The following is a 12,810-nucleotide window of genomic DNA, read 5'->3' as shown; positions in this document are numbered from 1 at the left end:
ATGAAGGTTTATGATGCGGGCTTAATAAAAACTGTGCCCCAAGTGCTTCACCCACTACCCAGCACACCAGCAGATGGCCACTATTACCATTACCGCCACCTTCATCCTTTGACTTGGCCGTTTACGTAGTAAATCCCCTCTCCCAGGACCGGCAGTCTGCACGGCTTCTCCCACAACTTCCTCACCTGCAAACAGGCTGCTGGAAAGGTCAGCCTGGAGAACTTCACGGAGTCACAGGTCACCCCCCCCACCCCCCGCCACACACACACCGAGGAGTCTGAGAGAGCTCCTAATGGCCAAAGCCGGAATGATCTGAAGCAAAAATAATCTTTACTTATAATGTAATGAGTGTGCCAGTACTGACTAATCTCCCATAGATCATACCGTCTGGGTCCACACTGATAAAAACATTCAAAAAAAGAAATATGGAAGGAGCAGTGTTCTCCTACAGAAAAGTCTTATTAATAAATGAGGAAAGAGGGACTTCCCTGGCAGTCCAGCGGTTAAGACTGTATTCCAAGGAACGGGGGCATGAGCTTGATCCCTGGTTGGGGAACTGAGATCCTACATATCCCACATACCACCAGGTGCTGCCAAAAATAAACAAGGAATGAGGGAAACAGAGTATCACCATTAGGGAAACAGTCTGCTAATATTTATTTACTAGGCAAAAAGTTGAAAAGAAACAGGATGCTGCATAGCCTCAAAGCAACTGTCCCACAACACGCATCATTTACCCTGGGGATGGCAGGATGAGATGGTTGGATGACACCACCAACTCAATGGATATGAGTATGAGCAAACTCTAGGAGACAGTCAAGGACAGGGAAGCCTGGCATGCTGCAGTCCACCGGGCTGCAAAGAGTTGGACACAACCCCGCGACTGAACCACCACCACCCTGGGGAGGTGGCCAGAAATGGTGGTTTGGGGCGTATTTTTAGATCAGAACTTCTCAAAAGCACTCTACTTGCATTCCCTCCCCATCCAGTTTGAGACTCTGCTGATCTATTAACTTCAGAGTGCTTCTGATTTAGAACAAACTACAATCCTTGAAACGACTTACAAAAACCATAGGCTTGAAATGACGGTTAAAAGAAAGACATAAAGCAAACACACGCGGCTTAAGATGTCAACGTTTATTTTGCACAAATGCCCAGTCTTATCCACTCCTCCCACTCACTGTCCCATGGCCCATGCACCTTCCTCTGGGTGCACGAGGTCACGGGTGCCTAGAGAACTGGAAGAAGTCGGAGAGGCTAAATCTACACAGTACTGTCTGAGACGGAAGACCTTAGCTAGGAGGGGCTGCGAGAAAAGAGGGCAGAAGCCAGGCACACACCCTCTCCAAACCCTCTTTCCAGGACCCCAGCTCTCCGACAGGACACCTAGGGCCGAGCCCCCGGGAGGTGGGTCATCCTGGGTGATCTCCTTGCTGGCCAGGGAGGTCACTCAACAGTGGGGAAGATACACTAAATGTAAATGTGAAAGCGTAAAACACTTGTCTATTTGAAAGAGACAAATTCACCCGCGCCTCTGTCCCAACCGGAGCGTGGCCTGATAGCAGACAGTCTGCAAGGAGGCCCTTCCTTCACTCCTTGCTCCCTCGCCGGCTACTCCGCTTCTTATCCTTCCCCATGGGGCTCAGAAACAGGTCAAAGAGACCCACTTTGCAATCAGAGAAGGGAACCAAGGACGGGATACGGAGAGAGCGCGCGGAGAGGGTTCGGGGACCGGGCACAGGGCCACGCGGCGCCGGCGCTTCCGGTCGCCTTCCGATGGCGTCAGCGGCGGCGCTTCCGGTCGCCTTCCGATGGCGTCAGCGTCGCTCGCGGCCTGGGAGGACAGAGCGCACCGGAGGCAGGCCGCGCCCGAGCTGCTCCGCGTGAACGGCAGGGCCGGCTCCCAGCGGAGGCTCCTGGCTGGCAGCGGCTGCAGACCACAAACGACCCTGCGGAGAGCGGGGCAGGCGACAGCAGGCGGGGAGGCCTCTCAACCTGCCCAGAGCCCGCGAGCATGCAACCCGCGCGCGCCTGGGCCGCCGCCTCCCGCGCCTGCGCAGTCTCCGCCGCCCCGCCGGCGCGCGCTCCCGGCCGCTTCGGTCGAGGCCTTCTAGGACTGCCTAGTTCGGAGGCAGACGCTCTACCTGGGTTTCCAGCCGGCACAGCGCCCGCCCCTCAGCTCTCCTGACCATCATCTTGGGCCTTCTCCCCAGAGTGTCCGCCGCAACCCCTCCTACTCGACCCAGTCACCTCTCCTGTCAGCCGAGACTGGCGATGCGCCAGCGTTCAGCTCTGCGCCTGCGTGGGACCCCTCCGCGTCGTCCCTGGCGGGGAGTCAGCTCTGCGCATGCGCGGGGGCCTCCGCGTCGTCCCTGGCGGGGAGTCAGCTCTGCGCATGCGCGGGGGCCTCGGCCTCGTCCCTGGCCGGCAGTTAGCTCTGCGCTTGGCCTCGGCCTTTGGGCCTAAGCTTCATTGTGCAGGTTATCTTCAACACGGATACAAGATACTTGCAGTGTTTCATCTTCAGCGTAAGGTTTTCTCTAACAGGGACTCCCAACGAATTACGGTTTTCTCAGTTCAGTTCAGTCGCTCAGTCGTGTCCGACTCTGCGACCCCATGAATCGCAGCACGCCAGGCCTCCCTGTCCATCACCAACTCCCGGAGTTCACTCAGACTCATGTCCATCGAGTCAGCGATGCCATCCAGCCATCTCATCCTCTGTCGTCCCCTTCTCCTGCCCCCAATCCCTGCCAGCATCAGTGTCTTTTCCATTGAGTCAACTCTTCGCATGAGGTGGCCAAAGTACTGGAGTTTAAGCTTTAGCTAAGTGAATGCTAATGACCAAGAAGGGACCGTCATCATTTAATATGTCGGGGAAACAGTGGAAACAGTGGCAGACTTTATTTTGGGGGGCTCCAAAATCACTGCAGATGGTGACTGCAGCCATGAAATTAAAAGACGCTTACTCCTTGGAATAAAAGTTATAACCAACCTAGATAGCATATTGAAAAGCAGAGACATTACTTTGACAACAAAGGTCCGTCTAGTCAAGGCTATGGTTTTTCCAGTGGTCATGTATGGATGTGAGAGTTGGACTGTGAAGAAGGCTGAGCGCCGAAGAATTGATGCTTTTGAACTGTGGTGTTGGAGAAGACTCTTTTTTTTTTTTCTGGAGAAGACTCTTGAGAGTCCCTTGGACTGCAAGGAGATCCAACCAGTCCCTTCTGAAGGAGATCAGCCCTGGGTGTTCTTTGGAAGGAATGATGCTAAGCTGAAACTCCAGTACTTTGGCCACCTCATGTGAAGAGTTGACTCATTGGAAAAGACTCTGATGCTGGGAGGGATTGGGGGCAGGAGGAGAAGGGGACGACAGAGGATGAGATGGCTGGATGGCATCACTGACTCGATGGACGTGAGTCTGAGTGAACTCCCGGAGTTGGTGATTGACAGGGAGGCCTGGCGTGCTGTGCTTCATGGTCGAATGGTCCATGGTCGCAAAGAGTCAGACACGACTGAGTGACTGAACTGAACTGAACTGAGTGGCCTTGGGCTTCCTTGGTGGCTGAGCTGGTGAACAATCCACCTGCAATGCGGGAGATCTGGGGTCGATCCCTGGGTTGGAAAGATCCCCTGGAGAAGGGAAAGGCCACCCACTCCAGTATTCTGGCCTGGAGAACTCCATGGATTGTATAGTCCATGGGTGGCAGAGTCGGAGAAGACTGAGCGACTTTCACTTTCAGTGGCCTCCATACTACTATTTATCTTAGCTCCATTTCGCTGCAAAAGTCCTGCAGCCAACTAAAGTCTTCACGTCCTTGTTAGACCTTTTTTGTTTTGTTGGGAGGTGGGCCTGCTCGTTTCTCTGTAGGGATCTTGGTTGCCAGGACTCCGAAGTTTGTCCCGCCCAGGGACAGTGCCGGGGAGTGCGGGGGTGGGGGGTGGGGTCAAGGGGAGTGTGCAGTCAGGATACCAGGGAAGAGTTTGGGGAAAGGAAATCTTGGGAAATGGACACAGACACACACGCACACACACACAAACACACATGCCCCGCTCCCCCCCCCCAGCCTTACGGCCAGGAATGGGTGGCCCAGACTGGGACAGTTATTCGCTCCAGAGGGGATTCCAGGGTCATTTCCACTTTCAGGTGGGTGGTGTCTTCCTTTCCACATGAAGTTAACCTACCCAATAATGGGGAGAGAAGGACTGCCATTCCAAACGTGCTCCATGCAGTCTGGGCTACGGGTCAGAGTGATGCCTCCTTTCCCCTTTGTGTGGGAGGTGAGCCAGGGGCAGTTACACAGGCCTTACCTATTCAGGCTTTGCCCACCTGGGAGGTGCCACTTAGCGCCCAGACAGCACACCCACTCAGCTCTCCCCACTCCCTCTGAGTTGTTTCTTGAGAATTGGGGCATGTGGCCTGTGAGGTGCAAGAGTATTGGGATGGGGGGTGGAAGGTGTGTCTTGTCCTAAACTCTCATAGGCAAACCTGGTGTATTCATCAAAGACAGTGAAAACAAAGGTAAAGGAAGGATACCAGCTTGGCCTTCAGTCCATTGTTTGAAATGAACAGGATTGGCTGGGTCCAGGCAGGAATATGGGACATCTGGGTTGCAGAGAGTCGGAGATGACTGAGCAACTGAACTGAACTGACTGAGGCAGAAATATAGGCTGGAAGGAGGCCCGCCAGGAAGGAGAGGGGAAGACGTGACACTCCCAGGGTGTGGAGGTGATAGAGACAGAAGTGACAAAGTAGATGATTAAATAGTTAATCCTGCTGGAGGTTATAAGTAGGAGAAAATAGGAGAGACCCTTGTAAGTTAATGATTACTCAAGAAAGCAGATTTGCTTAACCACAACACCAAGCAAGCTTGCTCAGCAACAAAACCATGCTGCGGAAGCATCAGACATGCCCTCAAACAAGGAGCAGTGACAGCATGGGACCCACATACTGCCCATTGAGCTCAGTAAGTTAATGCTCCCTCAAACACGATCTCTGCCCAGAAAACAGCAACTTGTGGACCTAGCTTGACTACGTGGGAACGAGCAAAGTCCTTGCTCAGCCTAGAGGAGGAGCTGATGATGGAAGTATGACATCTTTTCAAGAAAGACAAGTTCTCCCTCTCCCCACTTTTCCTTTGATTATAAAACTGTAGCCCATCTCTGGTGGCTCAGTGGGGAAGAATCCACCTGCCGATGGAGGAGATGCAGGTTCCAGCCCTGGTCCAGGAAGATCTCACTGTGCGGAGCCACTAAGCCCGTGTGCCACAACGATTGAGCCTGGGCTCTACTGAGCCCATATGCCACAGTGACTGGAGCCCACACGCCGTAGAGCCTGTCCTCTGCAACAAGAGAAGCCGCTGCGATGAGAGGCCCGCACACTACAGCTAGACGGTAGACCCCGCTTGCCACAACTCGAGAAAAGCCCATGCAAGGAAGACCCAGCACAGACAAGAATGCATAGCTTAATTAATTAAAAAAATCTGTAGCCCAGTAAGTTCTGGGGCACAGCATTTCTCACCCACCTATTTGCAAACCTCACAAACATCCTGTTCTAATAAATCACTTCTTATCTACCACTTTGTTTCACTAAATTATTTTCTACACTGAGACTAAGAACTATGGTACCAGCGCTCTTTGTTGCCCCCCTGAAACAACACCAAACGGCTTCAAAGGGGTCAGGGGACTTGGGCCTGGCAGGACAGAGGAAGGGACTGGCCAGCCAAAGCATGGTTCCCATGGGCAAATTTGAATGTGGCTTGCATTCCAGGTGAGAGCAGTGCTAAACCAATCCCAGAATGTTGCCTGAAATTTGTATCACAATCTGGTTTTAGATTGTATTTCTACTCGATCTGTCGCTCTCTTAAAAATAGAATACAGCATGGCAATTCTGGCTATTTCAGTTCTGGTTAATCAAGATTTTAGTGCACTAAGATTTTATTGGCTAATTAGAATTAATTATAATTGGGGGATATTTAACCATGCTATCAAGCAAATTTCACTGTTGCAAATGGAGAATGAAATCAAGTACCCATGACTCTAAGCGATCTGTTCATTTTCACTGACTTGAATGGAGTTAAGCAGCCCAGTCAGCCAGGCTGCCTCTGCAGCTTCTTCCAGAACCACTACCTAAATTCTGGGAGAGAAAGGCTTTCAGAGGTCAAGGGAAGAATGAAAGACAAAAGGAACTGCTCCCAGGACTCTGCAGTACAGGTTTTTCCAGCGACGTGAGCAGTAATGTCCACCCCGGTGGGTAGGTCCAAGCCCCCTCCGGGCCCGCACACCTTTTGTCCCGGTCTATTTGAATTTAGGCAGAAAAGTGTTTTCCGTGACTGAGAAGGCCTGTTTATGTGCTCATTTTTTTATAGACAACTCCTTTGTTTTGTTTTCATCTACTCTTGAGTGATTCCTGGGAATAACAGAGAGAGACATAAGTGCCCTTCACCCGGACACAGGTCCAGCACGCCCTCTGATGCGCTTCACTAAAACAGGTGAGAGCTGAGCTGGTATACTTTTAGATGAAATTTCATTGGGAAATAGTTTCTATTTTATCTATAATCCTCTGGCTAGTGTTTAAAACCAGTATTTATAATGCTGCCTAAGAACTTTGGAATGAATGGATTTTAATAAAGAGCTATTTCAGAGTTCTCTTTGGTAAGAGAGGCTCAGCAAGTGAGAGGAGTGGAGAGGAGACTAACAGAGGAGGAGACCCCGCAGGGCCCAGAGGCAGCACCCAGGAACCAGGCCAAAGTGAGCCCAGGGCAGCAGACAGCGGAGCCCAGGCCCGGGCCTCCCAGAGGCAGAGGCCTCAGCAGCTCACAGCAGCCTCAGACGCCCACCGCCCGTTTAGAGTCCTGCAACGCGAGCACTGCCCGCGCCTCTGCCTCTTCCTTCCGCTTTCATCTCCCAGCTCCTCTCAGACGCTCACTCTCCCTTTGTGAACCTGATGCATGAGCCTGTTGTTCTGGAGCCATAGTTAATCCCTGGCCTTGGTGTCAGGGGCTGTGTGCGTGCCTCAGACCCCCTGTGTCTCCTCTTTCCTGGTTCCACCCACAATGGCCGCCAACCATCGCTCCCACTCTGTCAGTCCTGTGAGGTGTGGCTTGAACAGGGCCCGAGCAGGAGTGTTTATACCCCAGCTGTACTGCTTTCTGGAGTGTCTCGACTCAGTAAAAGGGTAGAGAAAATGTGCTGATTGTGCTCAATACTGTGTTGAAGCCAATACACCCAACAGCACAAGAAAATGGAGGAAATACTCTTTTCGTATTAGAAAACTAAGATCCGATTCAGGACAGAAATCACTGACAAGCAAGAAAAGATCAGACTGAGTTTTGTGGCTTCACTTTTGTCTTATCCATTAAGGCAAAAAAAATAATAATAATAATAATAAGGAGGAAATCCACCAACGTGTGGAAAGGACCCTTGCTGGTCACCTACAAGTATAGGTTACCAATAGATATAAGAGTTCTCCAAAAATCAACAGAAGTATTCTGTGAGAGTCAACTGGTTGTCTGGAACTTACAATGAAGAGTATTGTGTGTTTTTTAAATTATTTTTAAACTGTGTTTTCCAGACTCTTTACCAGAATGTACAATAGGCTTATGCACACGTGTGCGTGTGCACTTTCTTGTTTCTGAGATCTGGCTGTTAGACTGCAAAGTCCAGATGCAAGGAGATCAACTTGCTGCATGATGCACCCATTTTTGCATAGATTTTTGGTGATTTTCAGCTATTCTATTTGACTCATTATAATTGTGGCAAGCTGTGCATTTACTCTGCAAATGCCCCGTGGTCCATGCTGAGCACATCATGGCCAAGGATGGTGTTTCCTGGTCCTTGGGAGGTCAGACCCAGGTGGGACCCTGTGAGGGTCACCACACATTCCCAGGTACTCGTGGAAAACCAAGAGCCACTAGACAGCCTCCTTCTCCTCAGCAGCCTCTAAGAGACTGGTGGCCAGTGACCCATCCCCCCTCAGTGGCCGAGCTCTCCAGGGCGCTGTGGCGGCCGCTGTGGCTGAGCCCTCTGCCCCGGCCTTGGACCTGTTCTGCTCCACACCCGGCCTCGCCTGGGAGCCGAGCAGGCCCTGCAGCTGCCCTCAGGGGTCTGGCGCTTCCACAGACATTTGGGGCTGTTTGGGCTGGGGGACCATAGGCTCGTAGGCACTCCTGAGGGTGCAGAAGGCTGACCCTGGGGACAGCTGATTCGTGTCTGCCCGGACACAGTGTGGGTGGGTGGCTAGCCTGGGCTAGGCGGGCCACCTCCCCGGAGCAGGGCTGGAGAACCTGAAGGATTTTTCCCGGGACTGTTCGCCCAAGCTGCTTCTGAGTAGAACCCCCTCACATAGGACACAACGGGTGTGTCCGTGACAGTGGGTCTAAGTGACATCCCAGAGATGTCAAACAGGGGCGGCCGTGTGGCGGGAGCACCAAGCAGCCACGTGCCGCAGCCTGTGCCAGCGTCCTCTCCGCATCGGCCTGCTGCGTGCGTGCGGGCCGCACGGAAGAGGAACACAGCTTTCACCTCAGGGTTGGATCTTCCTTGGAATAAAGAGGCCACAAGTGTAGCCTCCCATCAGTTCCCCTCACAAGCCCTCCCTAACTGTCCACCATCCAAACAGAGTGCTGCTCTCCAGACATAATTAAATAAAAATAAACGCTGATGGGAACGTTACAGGACACACCCTTGCTGCCCTCTTTCTGAAGCTGCACCCACGACGGATGGCCCATTGTTGGATTATTACAAAGGTGGATCAGCTTACGAATTTCACTGGAATCTAAAACACCATCAGTGAGCACAGTCAGCTGAATGGATCATAAAACCACAGCTTCATTGCTGACACGAAAGGTCTAGAAGGAGGGCCTGGCCTTTCCCAGCAACCTCGGCCTGAGAACATGAATTTTCTCAGGAGCCTTTGTTTCTTCCTGTCCCATCCCTGGAGTTCTGCTGCCTCCGGAATCTGCATTCTCTACAGGACCTGTGTGTCTCGAAGAGCAACGTGGCTGCATTTTGGGAACAACTGCAGATGACCAGGCTGGCTCAGCTGCTCCTACGTGGGACTCAGGCCTCCTGGGCAGAGGACACACTCCCTCAGCAGGCAGGCGTTCCAGGTGGGGGAACTGACGCCCGGACACAGGCTGTGCACGGTTTACATCACAGCCTGTTCACACAGAGCAGATGTCAAGACAACACGTCGGTTTTGGACGGACCTTCAGCACATCCGCTGTGTGAACTTGGGTGGTCACCTGCCTTCCATCCCCAGAGCTGGGGTGTCACTGCAGAGAGCATCACAAGGTACAAATGAGGAGGTGACAGGCCTCCTCGAGCCAGCCCGCGGCAGGCGGCTACTGCAGGCGTCCCTCCCAGGCCCCTCTGGAGACCTCTGCCTCCCTGCTGTGTTTCTGCTCGTGTCTCAGCCCAGAAGCTGTGACCGAGGGTGTGGTCTGCAGGGCAGAAGACCTGGGTCCAGGAGGTCTTACCTGGTGACGAGACCAGAAAGGTGAGACTTAACGTTAACTGGTGGGGGAGGGCCTGTGGTGCGCGGTGGACATCGAGGCAGAACTGGAGATGGTGCGGTGGGTTTTTACGTTAACTGGTGGGGGAGGGCCTGTGGTGCGCGGTGGACATCGAGGCAGAACTGGAGATGGTGCGGTGGGTTTCCTGGAACATGCAAAAGCTGCCTCCTGAGGAGGGTCAAAGTGGTCAGCTCTTCTCAGCACCCCGGGGACTGAGCCGTGTCAGCAATGCTGATAGAGGCCCTGTGTGTTCCGGTAGCAGCAGCTGCCTCGGAGCAGTCACAGATGTGGCCAGTCTTGTTTGCTATTCCCGTGATTAGGTTCAGCTGTGTAAACAGAAACCCAAAATAACAGTGGCTAAAATAAGTCAGAAGTGTATTTTATTTCATGTACAGGAAGCATGGAGGCTGGCATTCCCAGGTCACATGAATTCATACCAAGATCACTAATGACCAAGAATGCCTCTACCTTGCTCTCATGACTTCCCGTCTCTCTCCAGTTCTGCTGGAGCTCCAGCCTTCACATCTGACCACACCCCAACTTCAAGATTTCCAAAAGCTCTCAGACACTACTCCTGCTTACACATCTTCATCTCCAACTTACCTGCTGACCTGCAGCAGAGTCTGGAAAATGCAACTATGGTTCAGGTGACTGGGACTTCCCCGGCAGTCCAGTGGCTAAGATTCTACTCCCAATGCAGGGAGCCCAGGTTTGATCCCTGGTCAAGGAACTGAATCCCACATGCTGAGACTAAAGACCCTGCATGCCACAACTAAGATCTGGTGTAGCCAAATAAATAAATTTTCAAAAACTTAAAAAAAGAAATAAGTCAGGTGGCCATGTGCCCACCTAAAAGTCAGGCAGTCATATCTAGGTCACACCGTTTACTATAATAAACGTAAGGAGTGTTTTCCTTTACTATAATAAAGTCTTTACTATAATAAAGAAGTAAACATAAAGTGTTTGTCACTTTAGCAGATCATTGAACACCTCTATGACAAACCTAGACAGTATATTAAAAAGTAGAGACATTTCTTTGCTGACAAAGTTACATCTGATCAAAGCTATGGCTTTTCCAGTAGTCACGTATGGATGTGAGATTTGGACCATAAAGCTGAGCACCAAAGAATTGATTCTTTTGAACTGTGGTGTTGGAGAAGACTCTTGAGAGTCCCTTGGACTGCAAGATCAAATCTGTCAATCCTGAAGGAAATCAACCCTGAATATTCATTGGAAGGACTGATGCTGAAGCTCCATTTTGCCACCTCATGCAAAGAGCTGACTCACTAGAAAATACCCTGATTCTGGGAAAGATTGAAGGCAGGAGGAACAGGGAATGACAGAGGATGAGATGGTTGGATGGCATCACTGACTTGATGGACATGAGTTTCGGCAGGCTCCAAGAGATGGTGCAAGACAGGGAAGCCTAGAGTGCTCCAGTCCATGGGTCGCAAAGAGTCGAACACGACTGAGCGACTGAACAACAAAGCTGTGGTCTGCGCCAGAATCACCTGGGACTTTATAAACGTGCAGATTCCTGGGGCCTGCAGAGTAAGATCTGTGGTAGAGACCCTGCCGTCTGCATTTAACAAGCTTCCTCAGTGAATCCCACGTTCATGGGAGCTTGAGAAGGAAAGGCATTTGTTGGTGACGGGAGCCACGGGAGCTGAGAGAGGCTCCCCCTGTTCCCAGCCAGATGACCCTGGGCACCTCCCTGCCCATCTGTTCAGGGCTTCTGGCTGCCAGACCAAAGATGCCACAGACTGGTCTTTACTGGTCACAGTTCTGGGTCCAAGACCAGGGCACCAGCAGGGTCAGGGCAGGGCCCCCTCCCTGGTTCAGAGACGGCCATCTCCTGGCCTTGTCCTCACTCGGCGGAAGCGCACGGGGGACCCAGTCTCTTCTTACAAGGGCACTCACCCCATTTGTGAGGGCTCTGCCCCAATGACTTGGTCGCCTCCCAAAGGCCAGCGCAGACACCATGCCACAGGGGTTAGGATTTCACCATATGAATCTGGGGGCTTGAACATTCAGCCCACTGTATCATGTGAGTCTCACTTCTCTATTAGAGAAGGAAGTAGCATCTCTCTAAGATTCTTCTGGTTTGAAATAAGACAAGTCAAAGCCAAACTAAATCAGACAAAATACAAAGTAAACATAATTTTATTAGCTCACATCATTGAAAATTTCCAGAAGCTGGACTCTGGCAGACAGATTGGCCTAGACACCACAGAGCCTCTGGGCCCTCCGTCCCTTGTCTTCAGGACTGCTCCCTGAGTGCAGCCTCGCCCTCCAGAAGCTCCTCCACAAATGTCAGCAAGACCTATTCTGGACTTACCTCTCTTGAGCTGGTGATCTTGAGAAACAGACCTTTCCTCTCTGTTCCAAACGTGAGTTCACATCAGCCTGTGAGGCAGTCTCTGAGGCCTTGGGGCTATGCTCAGCCAGGGCCCATCACACACTGGAAGGACCAGGGGCTCAGACTGGCCAGCCTCAGCCAGGTACCTGCCCACCAGGTCCTACCAGATCCACAAGGCCCCTCCAGGCCCCTCCAGGCCCCACCAGGCCCCTCCAGGCCCCTCCAGGCCCCACCAGGCCCCACCAGGCCCCTCCAGGCCCCTCCAGGCCACTCCAGGCCCCTCCAGGCCCCACCAGGCCCCACCAGGCCCCTCCAGGCCACTGCAGGCCCCTCCAGGCCACTCCAGGCCCCTCCAGGCCCCACCAGGCCCCACCAGGCCCCTCCAGGCCCCTCCAGGCCCCACCAGGCCCCTCCAGGCCCCTCCAGGCCCCTCCAGGCCCCACCAGGCCCCTCCAGGCCCCTCCAGGCCCCACCAGGCCCCTCCAGGCCACTGCAGGCCCCTCCAGGCCACTCCAGGCCCCACCAGGCCCCACCAGGCCCCACCAGGCCCCTCCAGGCCCCACCAGGCCCCACCAGGCCCCACCAGGCCCCTCCAGGCCCCTCCAGGCCCCACCAGGCCCCTCCAGGCCACTGCAGGCCCCTCCAGGCCACTCCAGGCCCCTCCAGGCCCCACCAGGCCCCACCAGGCCCCACCAGGCCCCTCCAGGCCCCACCAGGCCCCACCAGGCCCCTCCAGGCCCCACCAGGCCCCACCAGGCCCCTCCAGGCCCCACCAGGTCCTGCCAGATGCCACCAGATCCAGGAAGAGCCCAGGCTGCTCCCCACAGCAGAGCTCATCTGAGGCTTCGGACAAAGCCCACCCCTGGCCTCACACAGGGAGGAGCTGGCGAGCTTGTGCCTGTGAAGGACACAGCCTGCATCTGTCAGGGCGAGGGCTCT

General features: G+C 53.4%; 1 long non-coding RNA gene across 1 annotated transcript; it reads right to left on the bottom strand.

The window, feature by feature from the left end:
- Positions 1-1,122: 1,122 nt before the first annotated feature.
- On the bottom strand, positions 1,123-2,790 carry LOC132343892 (uncharacterized). Its single transcript, XR_009492916.1, has 2 exons — positions 2,145-2,790; positions 1,123-1,949 (listed from the first exon to the last, which is right to left on the bottom strand). It is a non-coding gene; the product is annotated as an uncharacterized lncRNA (long non-coding RNA).
- Between the last annotated feature and the right edge of the window lie 10,020 nt (positions 2,791-12,810).

This window comes from Bos taurus, chromosome 25, assembly GCF_002263795.3.
Source record: "Bos taurus isolate L1 Dominette 01449 registration number 42190680 breed Hereford chromosome 25, ARS-UCD2.0, whole genome shotgun sequence".
In the NCBI taxonomy this organism is placed as follows: Eukaryota; Metazoa; Chordata; class Mammalia; order Artiodactyla; family Bovidae; genus Bos; species Bos taurus.
Note: the sequence above shows the minus strand (reverse complement) of the source record. Positions and strands in the feature narration are given on the sequence as shown.